Here is a 26,034-nt window from a genome sequence, read left to right on the forward strand (position 1 = left end):
AGCAGAATATAATACAATTTGAATAAAATTTAAAGAAAATAAAAAATGCACAGTATATACAATAAAATAGAATGGTATAAGTTAACCAACTAGGTAAAAAACAGTAGTGCAAGGATCACCAACAGCAAACAACAACAGTTAGCAGTGTTGTAGTCAATTGAAGGATGATCTGGCCAGAGGTGATTTATTGTAAAGTCTTATAGCCGAGAGCAGGAAGGTTCCCCTGTATCTTTCCTTGTGACAGCGGAGCTGGATCAGTCTGTTGGAGAAAGTGCTCCGCTGTCCCTGCAGGAGGTGGTAGAGAGGGTGGTCCGGGTTATCCAATATGGATAATAGTTTCTTCAGTGTCCTCCTCTCCACCACCTGTCCCAGATAGTCTTGTTTACAACCAATGATGGAGCCGGCCGATCGGAGCGGAGGGTGGCGATGCAGCAAGAAACGAGATCGGAGGTCAGCGGAAGACCGCGAGGAGTCGGCGGAGGTGTTCGGCACTGGAGGCCTGTAATGGGAAAATATGTCATAGTCTCATGTGAAGGTTTAAAGAATGTAAGTCCTAAAAGAGCAGACACCAAACTGTAGTTTCAGAAGATGACTTTAATTAGTTTAGTATCCAGGTGTCTTGTTATCTGTTATCATTGTGCACTGTTTGTTTCTTCTTCGTAAGACAGAGACACAGAGAGACCTTGACTAACAGAGATCCTCTGTTTGAAATACTTTTGACTTCCTTTGTGACGCGTTATCTGAAGTTGTAAAGGCGTAAACCTTTGCATGCACATATGATGTGTGAGGGTAAAAAATGTCTATTCTGTCTCTGCAATGGTCATTTTAACGATGTCACAGTGGCTTCAAAGGAAGCATCTGCTGTGAGTTTAAACTGTTTATTGTAAAGCAAACTGTGAACAAAGGGATTTGTAAACAGGAGATAAAGCATCTTCCTGACTGTCTTAAATGAAGTATACTAAGGCTCGAAGGATGACCTGCCTTTTATTGTGTTCTTTGTGTATTCTTGTTAGCTAAGCAGATAACAGGAAGCTGTCTGAGCATAAATGTCCATGCATTGAGACTGTTGGGTAGACCACTCTTCCAGATCACTGCAATGTGTCTGTGAGACTGTTCTCTTTGCTTGCAAGCAAATAAATTGACTTTACAAACCTTGATCGTTCATCAAAACTCTGTTTTACTTTATATTGATTGAAAACCTTCACTTTCTTCTCCCGACTAGTCATAAGAAATATTCCACAACAGGCCTTTGATGAGCAAAGACAACTGGGAGAACGTTGTGGGGGAGCAGGGGGAGCTGGTGAGTAGTTTCGCGAAGAAGTTGATGCTGCTGAGGTAGACCTTGATGGTGGATATCTTGGTGCGGAGAGTCGAGTAGGCATAGTAGGTGAAGCTGCATAGGGAGGCCACGTTGAAGGAAGGCAACGGGAGGTTGAACGCTGTATGGAAGGAGCCAAAATAATTCCAGGCCATCCAGTAGGTGGAGAGGGTGCCAGGGGCTAGGCTAGAGAAGATGGCTTGTTGGGACAGGGAGACGAGTTCTGTGATGGTCGGTTTCAGATGAGGTATATCGTGTCGGAAAATGGTGGGACCGGGGTTGGGTTCTCCTCCGCATCTGGAGCTAAGGTTCTGAAGGTCTGGAAGGAAAAGCGAGACAGGGAGTCAGCGACAGAGTTATGGTGGCCGGGGACATGTTTAGCTCTGATGATGAATCGGTGGGTGACCGATAGCCACGTGACACGGCGTATGAAGGGCATGATCGCGGGAGAGTTCGACCTGCTTTTGTTAATGACATCGACTACGGCGATGTTATCTGAATGGACGAGTATAGATCTTTTCAACCACTCGTGCCCCCACAGGAGGGCGGCGATGACGACTGGATATATTCCGTGGACCGCCGAAGACGAACGGAGGGGGTTTTGGAGGAAGTTGCGGAATTCGATGGGCCATTTGGCTGAAAACCATCGTCGGCCATGGTGCCCCCCAAAACCGGCGGAAGGAGCAGCGTCGGTAAAGAGCTGAATGTCTTCTGGGTTGGAGAGTTGGTCGTCTTAAAAGAAGGTGATGCCGTTCTAGTTGGACAGGAGATGCTGCCACATCTGCATATCTGCTCTGGAGGGGGTGTCCATGGGGACTGAATCGGCAAGTGAGGGTGTGGATGATGCGAGGGAGAGCAAGTGCGAAATAAAGGAGCGGCCCTGGGGAATAATGCGCAGGGCGAAGTTCAGGTGTCCCAAGAGGGAGAGCAGTTGTCGTTTGGTGCAGGAGGGAGTAAGGAGGAAGTTTTGTAGGAGGAGTATAATGCGGTGTCGAGAGTAATCCCGAGGAACTCCAAGGTGTGTGAAGGGCCTTCTGTTTTCCCTTTGGAAAGAGGGACGCCGAGCTGAGCGAAGACTGATTTTATGGTCAAAAGGCCGTGGGCTGGAGGTGATGAATGAAAAGTTATGACTCGGAAGTCGTCGAGCAGGTGGACCAGGTGGGGGATTTTGTGGTTGTTTGAGAGAATCCAACACCTCTGATAGTGTGTCGAATAATTTGGGGCTGCTCTTGCAGCCAAAGGTAAGTCTCACGGCAAAGTAGTAGGCGTCCTTCCAGTGAACGCCGTAGAAGATTATAATGAAGTATTTTATTTCTTAATGGGTTTTCTTCTGTTTTTAGTTTTTTTCCTTTAATATTTTTTATTTTATTTTTTGTTATTATCATTTTATTCTGTTATTTTCTTTTTAATGTTTTTTGGAGTTTATTTAATTTTCTCTTTTAATATATATATATATATCTCTTATTTCAATTTTTAGTAATTTTAGTAAAAGTATTTTTTTCCTCTTATTGTGTTTTTATTCTGTCATTTTATTTTTCAATGTTTTATGTATTTAATTTATTTTTGTTGTATTATTTATCTTTTCCTGTAATTTTTCCATTTTTATCATTTCATTTTATCATTTCATTAATTTATTCTTTTACGTTTTTTATTATTTTATTATATTATTTTATTAATTTATTCTTTTACGTTTTTTATTATTTTATTATATTAATTTATTCTTTTACGTTTTTTATTATATTATTTTATTATTTTTTTCATGACCTCATCACTGACTGAGAGTTCCCGGAATTTCGTGCCTCCGCATCATTTACTGTTAGAACCGAACCACCGTCTTACATCACCGCTTCACTTGCACATCCGCGTAAAACAGTTCCCACATTTAACACGTATCTTTGCTACTTTTACCCACAAAATGTTCATATAATTGACTCTTGCTAACAGAACAAGTACTTTATTGTTTTTCACGCTGTCATTTTCACGCTCACGAGTCGTTTTAGTTCACTATGTAGCTCACTTTTGGCGCGAAAATTGTCATTTGTGCGGATGGAGAAAAAAAGGAAAAAAAGGCACGAGCCGGAGTATTAAATGTCTCGAGAGCAGATAGCGGTGATGACGCTGAGGCGACAACACGGAACACCTTTAACTCTTCACCTGGAGTCATAACGGTGAGTTTAACAAAAAACCAGCCTGAAAACACGCAGAAGTGAACACTGCAGTTAGTTTAACTCACGAACTGTATTTTAAAGACTAAATAAAATACACAAACACCGAGTTAAACAAGAGCAGAGACTCTGATGGACAGAGATCACCAAATAGAAGAAGTACTGAGAAAGTTCTGTCACAAGATAAAGGTTTCTATCAGAGCTGGTAGAAGTAGTGGTAGTATTTGTAGTAGTATTGTGTTAGTTGCAGTATAAATAGTAACAGTAGTAACATCAATACCTGCAGTGATACTTGTGATGTACTGCTGTGTGTTTTATTATCCAGTGTGTGTTTGATGACGAGCATCATCAGCATCATCTGGAGACCCTGCTCTTCCTCTGACTGACCACAGGGTGGCGCTCCTTCTCTGTGATCTTTAATGTCTCCTCCAGCAGCAAACGGCAGCAGAAATCCACCATGTGAGGAAGTTTAGTTTGAAATCTGTCACTCAGCCATGTTGGAGGAGCTCATTCATGGATGTGCTGATGTCACACAGCTGCACCATGTGGTCACTCCTCCAACAGATGTTCATGGAGACACTGATCTCACTGAGGAGCTACTGGGTCCCTAGAATTCAACTGATTGGGAACCAGTTCCCTACGACACAATACATGAAAGATTTACTTTGAAAGACAAATCTCACAAGAGCCTTCAAAATAAAATAAATAGTCCTAATTAATAAGAAAATGTGTATAAAGTGTTTTTCATTGGAAATAATCCCATAAATCATATAAATATACGGTATGTATATTCAGAATGTATTGGTTTATTTATATATATAAATACATGAAATGCAGGTAAAATCTCCCAGATATATTTGATATTTTTCAGATCTTATCTTCAGACACTCATATTCAACTATGCAAAAAAAATAATTTAGTTTACCTTACTGTAAAGACATTTATCAAAATCAAATTAAAATGTCCACAGTTATGGAATTTACTGATTATGACACAAAAATCGATTTCAGCCTGATGATTGTGCAGCAGGGGCTGATGGGAGGTGTGAGGACCTGTTAGAAACCACGTGGCCCTCGTCTGATCTCACAGATCCTCCTTGTTGGTCCTCAGCTGCATCAGAGCTCCACTTCTTCTCAGGCTCACCAGAGGAAACACCGCTGCACACGATGCTTTTCCTCCCAGCTGCTGCTCTGTGCTGTCTGTGTTCAGGTGAGTGTTTCCAGCCAATCAGGAGCCACCGAGCTCCACCTCTGACCAACACCGTCACACTCACCTTCATCCACCTGTCTGTTCCTCTGCAGCGCTGGGTTCTATGGCAGCAGAGCTGATTCAGGAGGATTTAACGTTGACCAGGAGAGTTGGTGGGAAAGTCTCCTTCAGCTGTGGACGCACTGACCAGTGTGACTATGATTATATATTCTGGTACCAGAAGAGAGACAACGAAGCATTCACACTGATTCTTGATATTAGAAGGAGTAATGGTGTCATAGATAAAGAGAGTTACAATCATCCTCAGAAAGATGATTTCTCAGCTGTGAAGAAACAGAACGGCTGTGAGTTGGAGATCCAGAACGTTAGACTCTCTCATTCAGCCTCCTACTACTGCTCCTGTTATAAGTGGATCTCCACAGTGAGAAAAGATTCCTGCAGCCTGAACAAAAACCAACAGATGAACAGATGTCAACCAGCGCTTGTGACAGGAAGAGAGCAGTAAACCACAGCTCAGGTTCATGTTTCTCCTCCATCAGCCACAAACACTCTGAACTGAGGGATTTAAGATGCATTTATTTCATATTTATTCATTCATCAGATATTCCTGCAGTTCATTGTTGTTTCACACAGAGAGGACAAACGAGTGTCTCAGAGACACAAGGATGAAGTAACTTAAAGAAATAATACAAATAAATGGGATGAAAAACATAAAGAATTCACTTTTAAAAAGCAGAGAATAATTATAAATATACATTAAAACACATAAACCAGCTTCATCACTTTGATGCAGATTAAAATCCTGCTGAAGGAATAAAGTCCGTCCCTCCTCTTAATGCTGATCTGCTCTGAATGCAAACACTTCCTGTGTCTCCTTCACAATAAAAGCTTCCCAGACACATTTCTTACATCACATGTTGAAACAGATTTCATCAGATCAGTTTCTCTCCAGTGAATGATCAAAGTGAATCCTTGTGTTTCTGAGACCTGGTCAGAGTATTAGTGTGTAATGAAGGTGTTCTGTGAGCAGTGGGACCTTCGGCTCAGTCTTTCCATCCAAACACAACTCTGATCAGATCAAGAGAACTGTTGGCCTCACTTCTCTCTACAGGATGTTCATGGTCCCCAGAGGATGAACCCTAATATTTACACCAGCTCTAAGAGTCTGTTTAACTCTTAAAACAGAGAAATGTCTCATCATCATATGTGACAGAATGTTGATGAACAAGATATTTAAGAGTTTTAAAACAAAGAATTAAAAGTCAAACTCTGTTTACAAACATCCAACACTGGAATCACTTTAATCAATAGTTACATTTAAATGAGCATCAAACCTTTAACAATGATGTTAACTTCACCTTTACTATGTTTGAGCTTCTGCTGAACATTCATAGTTCAGTGCTAAGCTAACTGGTGACAGTATTTGTCCTGAACAGAAGTGTGTGTGTGTGTGTGTGTGTGTGTGTGTGTGTGTGTGTGCGTGCGTGCGTGCGCGCGTGCGCGTGCGTGCGTGCGTGTGTGTGTGTGTGCGTGCGTGCGCGTGCGTGCGTGCGTGCGTGCGTGCGTGTGTGTGTGTGTGTGTGTGTGTGTGTGTGTGTGTGTGTGTGTGTGTGTGTGTGTGTGTGTGTGTGGACAGTAACTCTGCTCTCATGCTGCACTGATTTAAAGAGTACGAGGATCACAACTCTTCCTACTGGAGATCAGAACAAGACGACAGAGCAACACACTGGCTCTGCCACCGAGCTGTCATTTGATGCTCAGACGTCATGAATCAAAGTAAAGGACAGTTTAAAAAGTCACCTGATGATAAAAACGTAAAGTCAGCAGGATCCATCCTCTGGGGAGCATGAACGTGTGAAGCAAGGATCCACGGAGACGCTCTGCTCGTGAGTCTAGAAAGGGAATAAGAGAAGAGACAGTGGTGTTAACCTGAAGGAATGAGAAACACATCATGGAGCTGAATATGACTCTGCTTCATCATCTGGACTCGTTCAGCTCAGCAGGTTTTTGTATCACTCTGGTTCACTGTGGGAGGATATTACTACTTGATCTTTGGCTCAGGAACTAAACTGTACGTAAAAGGTAAGAAGACACATTTACTTCCTTCAGTTGTTTTACTGAACAAGTTCAAATGTGTTTGAATGAGTTGCTGCTGCTTCAGGCTTCACTTGTTCGTGTTTTCATCTTTATAGAGAATTCTTGTTGTTACATAAAACAGGTTCAATCTCACTGAACAACTCAAGTTATTCTTTATTCCTGCAGATTAAACACATTCATGAAGAAAACGTGTGATATTGAAATGTATTAAAATAAACATGATCTGATCCTCTCAGTTATTAAACACTAACCCAGAAACAATATTAAATCAAAGTGAATGTAGCTCAATGCCTTTAATATAGTTTTAAAACTTAAACTTTATTATAGTCGTCATTATACATTAATATATATGAAAGTTAATTTGTAGACGCTTGACATCATTTTAGATATATTTCAGTAAACACAGTTTGGGTAAATTAAATAAATGATTATGTTATATTATACTATATTATAGTGTATTATATAATATATTATATTGTGTTTATGAAGTTTAAATTATTATGACAAATGAATTATTGATGTATTGATTTGTTCCTTTAGTAATTAGAGTAAAGTATGTGTTGGCAGAAAAAGTGAAATATTGAAATTTAGTGAAAATAAACATTATCTGATCCTCTCAGTTATTAACTCCTTCTAATATCATAAAGTATATTAAATTACAATGAATTAAACAAATGTCAGTCAATGTATTTTTAAAGCGTATAACTCTAAATATGTTTTATGTATACAATAATTAATGAATACGTTTTAAATGGTAATATCGGCCTCTTGCCATTTGTATTTTAAATGATGTACATCTGACTTTTAATGAAAGATATATTTATACATGAAGGCAAACTTATACTGGATATGATTTTACAATGAATATAATATTCAATACATATTTATATTAATGAAACAGGATAATATATAAAGGTACACATATACTGTATATTTGTACCTTGATGCACTTTTAGAATAAATAGTTTAACACTTAACATAATTTAAAATATATTATATAATATAAGTGTATGTTGGTTAATATTCAACTTTTATTTCAGACTCATGAGTCCATATAGTATCAAAAAACACAAATACAACAACAATATATAAAACACAATACAATACGAGGACACCAAGACACAAGTGTGATCATTGCAGTTAAAGAAGTCACTCGTTGTTAAAAACATACAGACATTTGTTCCAATGTTTCAGAAACAAGAAGAATATCTTGAGTCACTCTGTGTTGGATCAGTTAAGACTTTTATTATAATTACATTTTCTGAGTCATTTAATCGACATTTAAATTTGTAAATAAAATTCCTCAACACAGCATGGAAGGCGGGAACATTACGACTCACAAACATATGACGAGCACTTGTCCATCTTGGAAGCTTGAGCAAGATTCTATTATATTTCATGTTAATTAATATTAGAATATGTAATTTAGTTTTACATATTGTATATTTAATTTCATATATTTACCTTTTAATATATCCAAACATATTGTGGTTTTGTTTGAAATTCAAATTGTTATGAAAAAAGAGCAATTATTAATCAGAGTAAATTATATGGAGGTAAATATTAAAGTATGTTTATTGTAATAATGATTGAAATGATAATTGTATTTTACATAAAGACAAATCTTCAGTTGATAATAATATGTTTAACTTTAAAAAATAAACTTTCCTTTTGTGTGAATATAAATTACATCATCATATTATCATATTATCTTATTATATGTATGTATGTTTCCTTCTGATGATTAATAAGTTTTAGTAGTTTTTAACAGATTTAACATTTCTAAACATATCATTGTAGTCGGCTACAAACGTTAGAATTTTAATGAGAAAATACAACTATTGATATATTTATAGATTTATATTTTATTTTATTTCACATGTACATTTTCCCTCAGGGATGAAAGAAAATCCTTTTATTTTATTATATAACTAAAGATGTTCATCAAATTTGACATATCTGAACATATAATTCTAATTTGTTATGAAAAATGTAAAAAATACTAAACACTATTTAGTGGTATATATATTTTATCATATTTTATATTATATATTTTATTATATCATGTTATATATCATATTATATTATATTATATTATATTATATTATATTATATTATATTATATTATATCATATTATATTATATCATATCATATATCATTAGCAGTAATGTCAGTGAGTGCAGCCTCCTGTGTTAGTGGACTCTGTGCTGTACTGAGGAGCTCTTCAGTGATCAGAGTCCATGTAGTTTCCAGGATCACACTGAACACAGAGCAGCGCTGGAAGCTGCTGTTGACTGTGTGAATGTGTGTCTGTGCTGCTTGTTGCTGCTGTCAAGCTTCAGATGAGCAGGTAGTGAAGCCCGTGGTGAGCGTGTACCCAGCAGCATCCAGAGCCCACCTGGAGGGGAGGAGCTCCCTGCTGTGTCTGGCCTCAGCCATGTTTCCTCCTCTGGTCCAGTTCTCCTGGAAAAGACGAAAGGACAACGGTCCTCTGGAGGAGGTGCCCTCTGCTGAGGGAGAGCAGCTGGAGCTCAGAGAGTCCGGACGCACCGCCGCCATCTTGCTGATCCATCAGCGGGAGAACAGCAGGTATAAATACCGCTGCTCCGTCCATCACGAGGGGGGCACAGTGGAGGCCCCAACAGAACCAGGTAATGAAGGCTCAGTGATGTGTTCAGCAGGGATTCAGCTTCATGTGGAGACGCTGCTGTCAGAGAGAGAGAGAGGAGCAGAGCACTGATGTTTCTCACTCAACACATGTCACTCCTTTTCTGTTTCAGAGGTTTGTACTCCTCCATCACCTCCACCATCACCTCCATCAACATCTGCATCATCCCCTCCACCACCTCCTCCATCACCTCCTCCATCACCTCCTCTCCCGTCTCAGTACCAAGTGAAGCTGCTGTGCCTGCTGTACACAGTGCTGATAGTGAAGAGTCTGGTGTACTGCTGTGGACTCTCTCTGCTGATGGTCCTCAGAAACAAGGGACCGTCCACCAACTGATCACATGCTGACTGACTGATTTCTGCCTTTTCTCTCCATCAAATCTCATCAATTCTTCTCTTTTATCACTTTGATCAGTATTCACAAATATCTGTTATGATGTGATAGTTATAAAATGTACATTTTCATGTTTAAATACAATAATCCTAAAGGTATGAATACACACAAACATTTCTGGTTCCTAAAAGTAATTCTGTGTGGTGATATTTTGTAGTATTTCCAAATGTATAAAAATAGAAAATTAATTTGAATCATTAGCTGTCTGCTAGATAATATATTCTTAAAAGTATTTTTCTGTTCTTGTGTTTCTTTAAAAACATTTTTCACAGTGCAGCAGGTTTAGTGTAACATTCTCAATAAACAGTTAAAGCACAGTGTTTTATAAACCTTCTTGTTTTCTTCTTCTTTATTCTTCATAGTAAATCATCAGAAACAGAATCTACTTGATTGTCCGTGTTTCTTGACTCCTACAAGTGATCTGACTGTTTGTAAGGAGCTCTGAATACATTTTCACACAGAGCCAAGAACTAATGTACAGGAAGATATGAATACAAGTACACAACTAAACAAGGACAACGAAGCTGAACCAAGAGAAGCAAATACATACACAGCTGTTATCTACAAGTCAGTAGGTGTGGCTGATCCACCAGGTTCAGTGCTGACCCCCTTTCATAAGTGTGTCAGTGTGGATGTAAAGCTCTACGCTGATGACACTGTTCTTTACACACGTTGACAAACAGGAAGTCATCTCTGTGATCAGCGTTCACAAATATCTGTTATGACGTATTGAAGGTCAGATTTTAAATATCTCTAATAATATAATAAGTGTTGATATTTTTGGAAAACAATGGAGCTCTATGGAACAAAGGAATAAGATATATTTTATTACTTCATTAAACATCTACGTATGAAGTTTGATCAGAAGATAACAGGTTAGGAGTTCCCTCGATAACTTTAACTATTTTTATTACAGATTGTTTATTTTATACATAATATTGTATTTCTATTGATTTTCTTCAAGTCATCAGCTTTAGTTTTTATTAATCCAAATGTTATACTGTTTCTTTTGCTTTAATCTCTATTTTATTGACTGTAAATCACATTCATATAAAATCACTTACATAAATAAAGTTCATGTTTCTTATTCTTGTTTTTATAGTAATATTTTTATGATTGTGTATTTGTGTTTCTCTTTGATTCATTGCCCAGCTTTAATAAATAAAACAGAACATCTAACTGGGGACTATTTTTAACTTTTATTTTCTAGATCATAAAAACTGTAAATCATTTATTGAACATCTTTAATGTGGATTTTATTAAAGAGAGAAGACAAATATGTTCATACCTAGAAATGATCACCTCAATGTAAATCTGCTTTCTTGAGACGTTTTTAAATTTGTCTGCAGATTAACTTCACAACATATTTAAGGAGAGCATTTCTTCTCCGTTAAAGATATTTTGTATTAAAAGGCATAATTCATATCTTCACATTTAAAAACATATACAAATGAAATGAGTGTAATAAAAACACAAACGCATGCTGTTTCTATAATATTCACTTTATTCACTTCAGAACATGAAGTTTATTTCAGTGTTCAGTCTCATTTCTGTTAGTTTGCTCTCTGTGTTTGTCGGGTTGACCTTTACTGTAACAAACACAACAACTCAGTAATATTGAGCATGTTGTCAACATGCATTAATAATATTATTAATATTATAATAATGAGATGACAGCACAGCCTCTGCTGTTTCATCTTGTCTCAGTTGTGTGTGTTGTAGAAACAGAAACAAACTCCAGCTCCTGATTCAGAGCCGCTCACTTCTTCTACTGTTTGATCAAAAAGACATTTGAGGAGCTGAACCTCAACATGAATCTGTTCCCCGACCTCGGACCTCCAGCCTCAGGACTACAGCTCCTGATTCAGAGCCGCTCACGTATTCAGGACAAACAGCTGAAGTGTTCTTTCGGCAATCAACTGCTTCTTAATAGACTAAACATCTGCTGAAGACGCCTGGTGTCCCAGAGAGTTCACACAAGGACACAGGCCTTAAACACTACAGAGGACATGAGCCTCTGTTAAATGTATAACATTCACTAATTATTAAACGCATACTAATTAGTAATTTAGATTTTTCCCAACAATAACTGATTTAAATTGACAGTTAATGTTGTATTTTGCACTTTTTGTCACGTTTTGAAATTATATTTGATCTTGTAAAAATGTTAGATAATATCAATATAAAATATTAGCATAATAATTCTGCCTCTTCTTTCTACAATTGTCTTAATTAATGGTACTAATATGAATCGTTGTTGTTCTAATTATTATTAATAATGTTATTATTATTTCCACTCATGAGTCAAACAGCTGTATTTATGCTGCTGCTGTTCTTAAACATAGCCGTGTTATTAACACTCTGTTAGCATCAACGTGAGCTCATAAAGTACAGATGAAGATATTTCCTTTTATTTCAGCATTTAAACTGTTTCTCTCTCAGATGAAAAGCTCAGATCAGAGCTGAGACGGTGAGTTCTGAGCGCTGACCTCAGAGTGAAGTTCCTGGAATGTCTCTTTAACCAGAGTGGATGGTTGTAACTGTCACTGTGTTGTTCATGTGAGAAAGGCTGCAGAGCAGGAACCCAAACAGCCCGTCTGCTGCAGGAGAGGAAGTGGTGATTGGCTGTGAACAGTTTGTTTATGACTCCTAATAACCACAGAGAAGAGATTCTCATCTGCTGCTGTAAACTCTCATGAACTCCTCTTCCTCTCTGCAGCTCTTCGTCTGCTCTCTTGTTGTCTGAGGCCTTTGCTCCTCTGAGCCCCACGATGACGACCCACCTGGAGGTCTCGTCCACGGACTTCAGCTTCATCAGAGGACAACTTCACAGTTACCGCTTGGTGTTGATGACAAGTCCTCTGCTGAACTCTGAGGCTGGAGGTCCGAGGTCGGGGAACAGATTCATGTTGAGGTTCAGCTCCTCAAATGTCTTTTTGATCAAACAGTAGAAGAAGTGAGCGGCTCTGAATCAGGAGCTGGAGTTTGTTTCTGTTTCTACAACACACACAACTGAGACAAGATGAAACAGCAGAGGCTGTGCTGTCATCTCATGATTATAATATTAATAATATTATTAATGCATGTTGACAACATGCTCAATATTACTGAGTTGTTGTGTTCGTTACAGTAAAGGTCAACCCGACAAACACAGAGAGCAAACTAACAGAAATGAGACTGAACACTGAAATAAACTTCATGTTCTGAAGTGAATAAAGTGAATATTATAGAAACAGCATGCGTTTGTGTTTTTATTACACTCATTTCATTTCTATATGTTTTTAAATGTGAAGATATGAATTATACCCTTTAATACAAAATATCTTTAACGGAGAAGAAATGCTCTCCTTAAATATGTTGTGAAGTTAATCTGCAGACAAATTTAAAAACGTCTCAAGAAAGCAGATTTACATTGAGGTGATCATTTCTAGGTATGAACATATTTGTCTTCTCTCTTTAATAAAATCCACATTAAAGATGTTCAATAAATGATTTACAGTTTTTATGATCTAGAAAATAAAAGTTAAAAATAGTCCCAAGTTAGATGTTCTGTTTTATTTATTAAAGCTGGGCAATGAATCAAAGAGAAACACAAATACACAATCATAAAAATATTACTATAAAAACAAGAATAAGAAACATGAACTTTATTTATGTAAGTGATTTTATATGAATGTGATTTATAGTCAATAAAATAGAGATTAAAGCAAAAGAAAAAGTATAACATTTGGATTAATAAACATTTGGATAAATAAAAACTAAAGCTGATGACTTGAAGAAAATCAATAGAAATACAATATTATTGTCGAGGGAACTCCTAACCTGTTATCTTCTGATCAAACTTCATACGTAGATGTTTAATGAAGTAATAAAATATATCTTATTCCTTTGTTCCATAGAGCTCCATTGTTTTCCAAAAATATCAACACTTATTAACTATTAACGCTTCATTCACAGATATCTGTGTTTACATTGTACTTATGTATTTAAGACATCTGTAAACAACTTTATAAAGAGAGATATTTAAAATCTAACCTTCAATACGTCATAACAGATATTTGTGAACGCTGATCACAGAGATGACTTCCTGTTTGTCAACGTGTGTAAAGAACAGTGTCATCAGCGTAGAGCTTTACATCCACACTGACACACTTATGAAAGGGGGTCAGCACTGAACCTGGTGGATCAGCCACACCTACTGACTTGTAGATAACAGCTGTGTATGTATTTGCTTCTCTTGGTTCAGCTTCGTTGTCCTTGTTTAGTTGTGTACTTGTATTCATATCTTCCTGTACATTAGTTCTTGGCTCTGTGTGAAAATGTATTCAGAGCTCCTTACAAACAGTCAGATCACTTGTAGGAGTCAAGAAACACGGACAATCAAGTAGATTCTGTTTCTGATGATTTACTATGAAGAATAAAGAAGAAGAAAACAAGAAGGTTTATAAAACACTGTGCTTTAACTGTTTATTGAGAATGTTACACTAAACCTGCTGCACTGTGAAAAATGTTTTTAAAGAAACACAAGAACAGAAAAATACTTTAAAGAATATATTATCTAGCAGACAGCTAATGATTCTAATTCATTTTCTATTTTTATACAATTTAAAGTGGAAATACTACAAAATATCACCACACAGAATTACTTTTAGTAACCAGAAATGTTTGTGTGTATTCATACCTTTAGGATTATTGTAACATGAAAATATACATTTTATAACATCACATCATAACAGATATTTGTGAATACTGATCAAAGTGATAAAAGAGAAGAATTGATGAGATTTGATGGAGAGAAAAGGCAGAAATCAGTCAGTCAGCATGTGATCAGTTGGTGGACGGTCCCTTGTTTCTGAGGACCATCAGCAGAGAGAGTCCACAGCAGTACACCAGACTCTTCACTATCAGCACTGTGTACAGCAGGCACAGCAGCTTCACTTGGTACTGAGACGGGAGAGGAGGTGATGGAGGAGGTGATGGAGGAGGTGATGGAGGAGGTGATGGAGGAGGTGGTGGAGGGGATGATGGAGGAGGTGATGGGGATGTTGATGGAGGAGATAATGGAGGACATGATGGAGGAGGTGATGGAGGAGATGGAACCTCTGAAACAGAAAAGGAGTGACATGTGTTGAGTGAGAAACATCAGTGCTCTGCTCCTCTCTCTCTCTGACAGCAGCGTCTCCACATGAAGCTGAATCCCTGCTGAACACATCACTGAGCCTTCATTACCTGGTTCTGTTGGGGCCTCCACTGTGCCCCCCTCGTGATGGACGGAGCAGCGGTATTTATACCTGCTGTTCTCCCGCTGATGGATCAGCAAGATGGCGGCGGTGCGTCCGGACTCTCTGAGCTCCAGCTGCTCTCCCTCAGCAGAGGGCACCTCCTCCAGAGGACCGTTGTCCTTTCGTCTTTTCCAGGAGAACTGGACCAGAGGAGGAAACATGGCTGAGGCCAGACACAGCAGGGAGCTCCTCCCCTCCAGGTGGGCTCTGGATGCTGCTGGGTACACGCTCACCACGGGCTTCACTACCTGCTCATCTGAAGCTTGACAGCAGCAACAAGCAGCACAGACACACATTCACACAGTCAACAGCAGCTTCCAGCGCTGCTCTGTGTTCAGTGTGATCCTGGAAACTACATGGACTCTGATCACTGAAGAGCTCCTCAGTACAGCACAGAGTCCACTAACACAGGAGGCTGCACTCACTGACATTACTGCTAATGATATATGATATGATATAATATAATATAATATAATATGATATAATATAATATAATATAATATATAACATGATATAATATAATATAATATAATATAACATGATATAATATAATATAATATAATATAATATAATATATAACATGATATAATATAATATAATATAATATAATATATAACATGATATAATATAATATAATATAATATAACATGATATAATATAATATAATATAATATAATATAATATAATATGATATGATATAATATAATATAATATAATATAATATAATATAATATAATATAATATAATATAATATATAATATGATATAATATGATATAATATATTATAATATATTATATTATAATATATTATATTATAATATATTATAATATAATATGATATAATATAACATAACATAACATAATATAACATAATATAACATAATATGATATAATATATTATATGATATAATAAAATATATAATATAATAAAATATGATTCAATTCATATACTGTATATACCACTAAATAGTGTTTAGCATTCTTCACATTTTTCACAACAAATTCAACTTTTAGAACCAATTACAATTATATGTTCAGATATGTCAAATTTGATGAACATCTTTAGTTATATAATAAAATAAACAGATTTTTTTTCATCCCTGAGGGAAAATGTACATGTGAAATAAAACAAAATATAAATCTATAAATATATCAATAGTTGTATTTTCTCATTAAAATTCTAACGTTTGTAGCCGACTACAATGATATGTTTAGAAATGTTAAATGTGTTAAAAACTACTAAAACAAGATTAAAACGTATTAATCATCAGAGGGAAACATACATATAATATGATAATATGATAATATGATGATGTAATTTACATTCACACAAAAGGAAAGTTTATTTATTCTAAAGTTAACAAACATATTATTATGAACTGACGATTTGACTTCACGCAAAATACAATTGTGATTTCAATCATTATTACAATACATGTACTATAGCAGAGGTCTTCAACAGGGGGTCCGCGAAAGATTTGGTTGATTAGACAATTACATTTTTTATTTTTTTCTCTAAACATGAATGTGTCATTATTGTAATAGTTCATTATTGTATATAAAGATAACAGGTATCTTTATGCATGGCAGTGGCACTAATAGGCCATCACTCATTTTCGTTTCCACATTTATGTTTAAAATGAAAACATCAGTGTGAATATCTTGTATGATGATTATCATGCAATTGACAGACAATGTTGATATTAGCATTGGTATCAGCTGACAAGGTGTGTTTATCAATGGCAGTGTCACGGCCTCCCTACTCACTGTACCTTACACATGTTTAAAATAAAAACATGAATATATGAACCTGTGTATTATTTGAATAGCTTAGTATTGAATGCACAATAAAGAGGTGTGTTTATACACGGCACTAGGCCCAGTTTAATATAAAACACAACTTTATACAATATATATAGTCGGGGGTCCCTGCTCCATCTCTCTATCAGTTTGGGGTCCTTGGCCTGAAAAACGTTGAAGACCCCTGTACTATAATATTTTGCCTCCATATAATTTACTCTGATTAATAATTGCTCTGTTGTCATAACAATTTTAATTTTATACAAAACTACAATATGTTTGGATATATTAAAGGTAAATATATGAAATTAAATCTAAAATATGTAAAACTAAATTACATAATATAATATTAATTAACATGAAATATAATATTAACCAACATACACTTATATTATATAATATATTTTAAATTATGTTAAGCGCCTAAACTATTTATACTAAAAGTGCATCAAGGTACAAATATACAGTATATGTGTACCTTTATATATTATCCTGTTTCATTAATATAAATATGTATTGAATATTCTATTCATTGTAAAATCATATCCAGTATCAGTTTGCCTTCATGTATAAATATATCTTTCATTAAAAGTCAGATGTACATCATTTAAAATACAAATGGCAAGAGGCCGATATTACCATTTAAAACGTATTCATTAATTATTGTATACATAAAACATATTTAGAGTTATACGCTTTAAAAATACATTGACTGACATTTCTTTAATTCATTGTAATTTAATATACTTTATGATATTAGAAGGAGTTAATAACTGAGAGGATCAGATAATGTTTATTTTTGATACATTTCAATATTTCACTTTTTCTGCCAACACATATTTTACTCTAATTACTAAAGGAACAAATCAATACATCAATAATTAATTTGTTATAATAATTTAAACTTCATAAACACAATATAATATATTATATAATACACTATAATATAGTATAATATAACATAATCATTTATTTAATTTACCCAAACTGTGTTTACTGAAATATATCTAAAATGATGTCAACGTCTACAAATTAACTTTCATATATATTAATGTATAATGACGACTATAATAGAGTTTAAGTTTTAAAACTATATTAAAGGCATTGAGCTACATTCACTTTGATTTAATATTGTTTCTGGGTTAGTGTTTAATAACTGAGAGGATCAGATCATGTTTATTTTAATACATTTCAATATCACACGTTTTCTTCATGAATGTGTTTAATCTGCAGGAATAAAGAATAACTTGAGTTGTTCAGTGAGATTGAACCTGTTTTATGTAACAACAAGAATTCTCTATAAAGATGAAAACACGAACAAGTGAAGCCTGAAGCAGCAGCAACTCATTCAAACACATTTGAACTTGTTCAGTAAAACAACTGAAGGAAGTAAATGTGTCTTCTTACCTTTTACGTACAGTTTAGTTCCTGAGCCAAAGATCAAGTAGTCATATCCTCCCACAGTGAACCAGAGTGATACAAAAACCTGCTGAGCTGAACGAGTCCAGATGATGAAGCAGAGTCATATTCAGCTCCATGATGTGTTTCTCATTCCTTCAGGTTAACACCACTGTCTCTTCTCTTATTCCCTTTCTAGACTCACGAGCAGAGCGTCTCCGTGGATCCTTGCTTCACACGTTCATGCTCCCCAGAGGATGGATCCTGCTGACTTTACGTTTTTATCATCAGGTGACTTTTTAAACTGTCCTTTACTTTGATTCATGACGTCTGAGCATCAAATGACAGCTCGGTGGCAGAGCCAGTGTGTTGCTCTGTCGTCTTGTTCTGATCTCCAGTAGGAAGAGTTGTGATCCTCGTACTCTTTAAATCAGTGCAGCATGAGAGCAGAGTTACTGTCCACACACACACACACACACACACACACACACACACACACACACACACACACACGCACACACACACGCACGCACGCACACACACACACACACACACACACGCACACACACACACACGCACACACACACACACACACACACACGCACGCACACGCACACGCACGCACGCACACACACACACACACACGCACACGCACACGCGCACACGCACACGCACACGCACGCACGCACACACACACACACACACACACACACACACACACACACACACACACGCACACACACACACACACACACACACGCACGCACACGCACACGCACGCACGCACACACACACACACACGCACACGCACACGCGCACACGCACACGCACACGCACGCACGCACACACACACACACACACACACACACACACACACTTCTGTTCAGGACAAATACTGTCACCAGTTAGCTTAGCACTGAACTATGAATGTTCAGCAGAAGCTCAAACATAGTAAAGGTGAAGTTAACATCATTGTTAAAGGTTTGATGCTCATTTAAATGTAACTATTGATTAAAGTGATTCCAGTGTTGGATGTTTGTAAACAGAGTTTGACTTTTAATTCTTTGTTTTAAAACTCTTAAATATCTTGTTCATCAACATTCTGTCACATATGATGATGAGACATTTCTCTGTTTTAAGAGTTAAACAGACTCTTAGAGCTGGTGTAAATATTAGGGTTCATCCTCTGGGGACCATGAACATCCTGTAGAGAGAAGTGAGGCCAACAGTTCTCTTGATCTGATCAGAGTTGTGTTTGGATGGAAAGACTGAGCCGAAGGTCCCACTGCTCACAGAACACCTTCATTACACACTAATACTCTGACCAGGTCTCAGAAACACAAGGATTCACTTTGATCATTCACTGGAGAGAAACTGATCTGATGAAATCTGTTTCAACATGTGATGTAAGAAATGTGTCTGGGAAGCTTTTATTGTGAAGGAGACACAGGAAGTGTTTGCATTCAGAGCAGATCAGCATTAAGAGGAGGGACGGACTGTCAGGATCCCTGTCTGACCCATTGTGTGTTAACCTCTGTTTCCCGCCAATCTCCTCTCCTCATGAGTCTGTCTTTCTCCTGTTTGTTTTGTTGCCATGTGCTTGGTGTTGTTTTCTCGGGCCTGCCTCCAGACACCTCCCATTGCCACCGCCCTGATGGATGCACAGCTGCGGACAATCTGGCTCGTTACCCGGCAGCATATCGACCCTGGTCCTGCAGGCCTGGGTCGTCAGTCTGTATTGTCCTCTTCCTCGGTAGCCTCCGCCGCCGGTCCGTAAATTGAACCCCGTTGTCTATTCCCGGACTAACCTCTCTGCTCCGGGTGTAGAGTACTGGTCGATCTGCGTACTCTCCGGTGTCGAGCCACGGTACATCACACCTTCCTGACCTCTTACTCTGGCAAAATAAAAACTGTTACACCGGACTCTGTCTCCTGTGGTCTTGCTATTGGGTCCTACCCGTAAACTCCCGTGACACGGACTTTATTCCTTCAGCAGGATTTTAATCTTCATCAAAGTGATGAAGCTGGTTTATGTGTTTTAATGTATATTTATAATTATTCTCTGCTTTTTAAAAGTGAATTCTTTATGTTTTTCATCCCATTTATTTGTTTTATTTCTTTAAGTTACTTCATCCTTGTGTCTCTGAGACACTCGTTTGTCCTCTCTGTGTGAAACAACAATGAACTGCAGGAATATCTGATGAATGAATAAATATGAAATAAATGCATCTTAAATCCCTCAGTTCAGAGTGTTTGTGGCTGATGGAGGAGAAACATGAACCTGAGCTGTGGTTTACTGCTCTCTTCCTGTCACAAGCGCTGGTTGACATCTGTTCATCTGTTGGTTTTTGTTCAGGCTGCAGGAATCTTTTCTCACTGTGGAGATCCACTCTTCCAACAGGAGCAGTAGTAGGAGGCTGAATGAGAGAGTCTAACGTTCTGGATCTCCAACTCAAAGCCGTTCTGTTTATTCACAGCTGAGAAATCATCTTTCTGAGGATGATTGTAACGTTTATCTATGACACCATTACTCTTTCTAATATTAAGAATCAGTGTGAATGCTTCGTTGTCTCTCTTCTGGTACCAGTATATATAATCATTGTAACACTGGTCAGTGCGTCCACAGCTGAAGGAGACTTTCCCACCAACTCTCCTGGTCAACGTTAAATCCTCCTGAATCAGCTCTGCTGCCATAGAACCCAGCGCTGCAGAGGAACAGACAGGTGGATGAAGGTGAGTGTGACGGTGTTGGTCAGAGGTGGAGCTCGGTGGCTCCTGATTGGCTGGAAACACTCACCTGAACACAGACAGCACAGAGCAGCAGCTGGGAGGAAAAGCATCGTGTGCAGCGGTGTTTCCTCTGGTGAGCCTGAGGAGAAGTGGAGCTCTGATGCAGCTGAGGACCAACAAGGAGGATCTGTGAGATCAGACGAGGGCCACGTGGTTTCGCACAGGTCCTCACACCTCCCATCAGCCCCTGCTGTGGTTTCTAACAGGTCCTCACACCTCCCATCAGCCCCTGCTGCACAAACATCAGGCTGAAATCGATTTTTGTGTCATAATCAGTAAATTCCATAATTGTGGACATTTTAATTTGATTTTGATAAAAGTCTTTACAGTAAGGCAGGGGTCGGGAACCTATGGCTCGCGAGCCAGGTGTGGCTCTTTTGATGATTGCATCTGGCTCGCAGATTTCGGCTTTTCAGATAAAACATAAAATATTATCACTTGTTTTAATCCATCAATCGATTTTCCACTGCTCATGTCCTGTTCAGGGCTGCAGTTGGCTGCAGGAGCAATTGTCCATTATTTTTATTGGATGATAATAGCTGACGTTGGCCGTTGCTGGGTAAACAGGTAAACGCCCCCTTTTGACTCAGTGTTCTCGTCGTTAGCTCAAAGCTAACCCTTCGACGAAGAAGATGGCGAAAAGAAAAAAGGATGAGGAGTATCGTACATTTCAGGACGAATGGACTGAAGAATTTGCCTTTGTGGAGAGAGCAGGTTCTGCGGTGTGCTTAATTTGCAATGACAAAATTGCATCGATGAAACGGTCGAATGTAAAGCGGCAGAAGTCGCATTAATTGTGAGTATTACAACAACATTATTTAAAACAATAAATTCAGAGGCTTATTATACTCACATTTAGTTGAATTCAGTCTTAAAATATATTATATGGCTCTCACTGAAATAAATTTCCAAATATTTTGCTTTCATGGCTCTCTGAGTCAAAAAGGTTCCCGACCCCTGCAGTAAGGTAAACAAAAATTTTTTTTTGCATAGTTGAATATGAGTGTCTGAAGATAAGATCTGAAAAATATCAAATATATCTGGGAGATTTTACCATAAATAAACCAATAAATTCTGAATATACATACCGTATATTTATATGATTTATGGGATTATTTCCAATGGAAAACACTTTATACACATGTTCTTATTAATTAGGACTATTTCTTTTATTTTGAAGGCTCATGTGAGATTTGTCTTTCAAAGTAAATCTTTCATGTATTGTGTCGTAGGGAACTGGTTCCCAATCAGTTGAATTCTAGGGACCCAGTAGCTCCTCAGTGAGATCAGTGTCTCCATGAACATCTGTTGGAGGAGTGACCACATGGTGCAGCTGTGTGACATCAGCACATCCATGAATGAGCTCCTCCAACATGGCTGAGTGACAGATTTCAAACTAAACTTCCTCACATGGTGGATTTCTGCTGCCGTTTACTGCTGGAGGAGACATTAAAGATCACAGAGAAGGAGCGCCACCCTGTGGTCAGTCAGAGGAAGAGCAGGGTCTCCAGATGATGCTGATGATGCTCGTCATCAAACACACGCTGGATAATAAAACACACAGCAGTACATCACAAGTATCACTGCAGGTATTGATCTTACTACTGTTACTATTTATACTGCAACTAACACAATACTACTACAAATACTACCACTACTTCTACCAGCTCTGATAGAAACCTTTATCTTGTGACAGAACTTTCTCAGTACTTCTTCTATTTGGTGATCTCTGTCCATCAGAGTCTCTGCTCTTGTTTAACTCGGTGTTTGTGGGAGTACGTCTGTTATCTGTGTTTGTGTATTTTATTTAGTCTTTAAAATACAGTTCGTGAGTTAAACTAACTGCAGTGTTCACTTCTGCGTGTTTTCAGGCTGGTTTAGTGTTAAACTCACCGTTATGACTCCAGGTGAAGAGTTAAAGGTGTTCCGTGTTGTCGCCTCAGCGTCATCACCGCTATCTGCTCTCGAGACATTTAATATTTCGGCTCGTGCCTTTTTTTTCCTTTTTTCTCCATCCGCACACATGACAATTTTCGTGGCAAAAGTGAGCTACATAGTGAACTAAAACGACTCGTGAGCGTGTAAATGACAGCGTGAAAAACAATAAAGTACTTGTTCTGTTAGCAAGAGTCAATTATATGAATATTTTGTGGGTAAAAGTAGCAAAGATACGTGTTAAATGTGGGAACTGTTTTACGCGGATGTGCAAGTGAAGCGGTGATGTAAGACGGTGGTTCGGTTCTAACAGTAAATGATGCGGAGGCACGAAGTTCCGGGAACTCTCAGTCAGTGATGAGGTCATGAAAAAAATAATAAAATAATATAATAAAAAACGTAAAAGAATAAATTAATATAATAATATAATAAAATAATAAAAAACGTAAAAGAATAAATTAATATAATAATATAATAAAATAATAAAAAACGTAAAAGAATAAATTAATGAAATAATAAAATGAAATGATAAAAATGGAAAAATTACAGGAAAAGATAAATAATACAACAAAAATAAATTAAATACATGAAACATTGAAAAATAAAATGACAGAATAAAAACACAATAAGATAAAAAAAGAAGGAAAAAAATACTTTTACTAAAATTCCTAAAAATTAAAATAAGAGATATATATATTAAAAGAGAAAATTAAATAAACTCCAAAAAACATTAAAAAGAAAATAACAGAATAAAATGATAATAACAAAAAATAAAATAAAAAATATTAAAGGAAAAAACTAAAAACAGAAGAAAACCCATTAAGAAATAAAATACTTCATTATAATCTTCTACGGCGTTCACTGGAAGGACGCCTACTACTTTGCCGTGAGACTTACCTTTTGACTTACCTTTGGCAGCCCCAAATTATTCGACACACTATCAGAGGCCTTGTGTTGGATTCTCTCAAACAACCACAAAATCCCCCACCTGGTCCACATGCTCGACGACTTCATAGTCTTCTCATTCATCACCTCCAGCCCACGGCCTTTTGACCATAAAATCAGTCTTCGCTCAGCTCAGCGTCCCTCTTTCCAAAGGGAAAACAGAAGGCCCTTCACACACCTTGGAGTTCCTCGGGATTACTCTCGACACCGTTCAGTTCCAAGCTTCCTTGCCGGCGGAGAAACTCCACCGCATTATACTCCTCCTACAAAACTTCCTCCTTACTGCCTCCTGCACCAAACAGGGTGAGACAACTGCTCTCCCTCTTGGGACACCTGAACTTCGCCCTGCGCATTATTCCCCAGGGCCGCTCCTTTATTTCGCACTTGCTCTCCCTCGCATCATCCACACCCTCACTTACCGATTTAGTCCCCATGGACACCCCCTCCAGAGCAGATATGCAGATGTGGCAGCATCTCCTGTCCAACTGGAACGGCATCACCTTCTTTTAGGACGACCAACTCTCCAACCCAGAAGACATTCAGCTCTTTACCGACGCTGCTCCTTCCGCCGGTTTTGGGGGGCACCATGGCCGACGATGGTTTTCAGCCAAATGGCCCATCAAATTCCGCAACTTCCTCCAAAACCCCCTCCGTTCGTCTTCGGCGGTCCACGGAATATATCCAGTCGTCATCGCTGCCCTCCTGTGGGGGCACGAGTGGTTGAAAAGATCTATACTCGTCCATTCAGATAACATCGCCGTAGTCGACGTCATTAACAAAAGCAGGTCGAACTCTCCCGCGATCATGCCCTTCATACGCCGTGTCACGTGGCTATCGGTCACCCACCGATTCATCATCAGAGCTAAACATGTCCCCGGCCACCATAACTCTGTCGCTGACTCCCTGTCTCGCTTTTCCTTCCAGACCTTCAGAACCTTAGCTCCAGATGCGGAGGAGAACCCAACCCCGGTCCCACCATTTTCCGACACGATATACCTCATCTGAAACCGACCATCACAGAACTCGTCTCCCTGTCCCAACAAGCCATCTTCTCTAGCCTAGCCCCTGGCACCCTCTCCACCTACTGGATGGCCTGGAATTATTTTGGCTCCTTCCATACAGCGTTCAACCTCCCGTTGCCTTCCTTCGACGTGGCCTCCCTATGCAGCTTCACCTACTATGCCTACTCGACTCTCCGCACCAAGATATCCACCATCAAGGTCTACCTCAGCAGCATCAACTTCTTCGCGAAACTACTCACCGGCTCCCCCTGCTCCCCCACAACGTTCTCCCAGTTGTCTTTGCTCATCAAAGGCCTCCAGCGCCGAACACCTCCACCGACTCCTCGCGGTCTTCCGCTGACCTCCGATCTCGTTTCTCGCTGCATCGCCACCCTCCGCTCCGATCGCCTTCCCGTCCACCTGGCACGCACCCTAGAATCCATGTTCCTACTCGCCTTCTTCGGCTTCCTGCGATGCTCAGAATTCACGTCCTATTCAGCCAAGTTCAACCCTAGCCTCCACCCTTGCATATCCAACCTTTATCCCGTCTCCGAAGATTGCCTAGCCTATTTGCTCAAACGGAGCAAAACAAACCAGACAAGTAACCCAGTCCCCGTATTATACTTCAAACTAAACTCACACCTGAGCACCTCATCAAAGCCTTGGGCCGCTGGTCCTCCCACACCTACCAACTCTACACTCGCCACAGCTCCAACGACCTGCGCAACGGGCAGGCAGCCTTGCTTCCTTAGGAGGGCTTCTTGGGGGATCTGCAAGGCTCGGGAGCCGCAGTGGACCCTCAACCTAGCCTTTCCCCAAATCGCTTCATCCAGGCTAACCTTGCATAAAAATATGCAAGATGGCGCCGTGCCAGCGGCTGCCTGTCGCAGCAGCTCCCTGTGTGTGTTTTAATTGTTAGTCTTTTTTTCACTTTTCTTCTCTTCTTTTGTTCTTTTTCCTTAACGTTTGGTCTAAATTATGGTCAGACAACGGACCGTAACTTTTTCTCAACTTTTCTCGTGGCTTTTCTGT

The 26,034-nt window shown here is 38.4% G+C and overlaps 2 pseudogenes; one reads left to right on the forward strand and one right to left on the reverse strand.

The window, feature by feature from the left end:
* Positions 1–4,573: 4,573 nt before the first annotated feature.
* Positions 4,574–9,809, forward strand: LOC142956783 (immunoglobulin lambda-1 light chain-like; annotated as a pseudogene).
* Positions 9,810–14,663: 4,854 nt separating this feature from the next.
* LOC142955946 (uncharacterized) lies at positions 14,664–24,498 on the reverse strand (annotated as a pseudogene).
* Between the last annotated feature and the right edge of the window lie 1,536 nt (positions 24,499–26,034).

Source organism: Anarhichas minor, unplaced genomic scaffold, assembly GCF_050575085.1.
Source record: "Anarhichas minor isolate MPS153535 unplaced genomic scaffold, ASM5057508v1 ptg000024l, whole genome shotgun sequence".
NCBI classification, from domain to species: Eukaryota; Metazoa; Chordata; class Actinopteri; order Perciformes; family Anarhichadidae; genus Anarhichas; species Anarhichas minor.